Raw genomic sequence first — 1394 nt, 5'->3', positions numbered from 1 at the left:
GTGAGTGGATGTGTTGGTTTTGCACTCTTGATGTTTTAGAGTTTCACCCTGTCATTGCTGTGTACTTTTTTCATTGTGTCAGATTTGTAGATTGTACACACAAACATTCTCAGAATTTTTGTGTTTTTGTCGATTTCCCATTCATTTCCTATGGTCGGTCATTTTTGACCGAAGACCACAAGTGTGACTATTTTTTTTACGACCACTTACTCTGTTCGAACAGGGGCGCCGCCATCAATTTTGGGCTCTATGAAAGAATATGAGGTTGGGCCCCCTACCGTACCAAACATACACTATATTGCCCAAAGTACCTTTGAGATCGTTTTGACAGACATGTTTATTGTGTATTATTTTCAACGTGTTTATTGCTAAGTTTAGTGTGGCAAACGGTGGCAAAATAATTAAATAATAATTCACGTGCAGTGTATCTGGTTGCCATGACAACCTCACGCGCTTCCTGCTGCTGCTCTACGTAATCAAAGTATGAATTTGTAGATTTTCTATAGCAAAACTAAAATGTGTTTAAAAGTGCGACTGACCAAATCGTCTGGCTAGGTTTGGCCCCCCCGAAGACATCTCTAATTTGACAGTTTACCATCTGATCTCACTCTAGGCTACGTAGGATGGGACGAAACCATGCAGTGAATGGGGGGAGATACTTTTGCTGGAAATGCAGAAATAAGCTGTAATTATCTTTTATTTGTAACTCTTTGGTAGATACATTTATAATTTCTATTACATTATTACTACTACTGTTACTACTAATAAAACAGATCTCTGGGGGCCCCAAAAGTGCGTGGGCCCTTAGAATCGTCCTAACTTCTCCCCTCCCTTAGCGGCGCCCCTGTGTTCGAATCATGCCCTCAATTTTTTTTGTGTGTTCACATTCCAAATGCCATAAAAGTCACCAAGTTTCGTACCATTCCGATGAAGCTGTGATTTTTAAAGATTCAAAACAGAAACTTTTTCGGTCAAAAGTGACCGAAGAGCACCAGAAGTGTAACAATAGAATACAGAAAAAAGTAATTTTACTTATTTTTTGTACAATGAGCAAATAAACATTATGCATATAATATAAACAAGGAAAATTTTCCAACCCTACTCCTGGAGATCTACTGTCCTGCAGACAGACTTCAGTTCCAGCTGCTCCAACACACCTACCTGTAATTTTCAAGTAACCCTGAACACCTTGATTAGCTGCTTTAGGTGTGATTGGTGCTTGATTGGGGTTTCAATTGTAGTCCATTACTGATACATGATGAAAACTGTAGTTATTATAACGTAATCTGATTTACTCATTTTAGGTAATGTATTCTGACTATTTATCTACATTGTTTTAAACTTGCCATTAAACGTACCATATTGATATAAATAGCAAAGAGAAAGAATATATA

Source organism: Sinocyclocheilus anshuiensis, unplaced genomic scaffold (assembly GCF_001515605.1).
Source record: "Sinocyclocheilus anshuiensis isolate Anshui unplaced genomic scaffold, SAMN03320099.WGS_v1.1 scaffold171, whole genome shotgun sequence".
In the NCBI taxonomy this organism is placed as follows: domain Eukaryota; kingdom Metazoa; phylum Chordata; class Actinopteri; order Cypriniformes; family Cyprinidae; genus Sinocyclocheilus; species Sinocyclocheilus anshuiensis.
The sequence above is the reverse complement of the archived record's forward strand: the minus strand, read 5'-3'. Positions refer to the sequence as shown.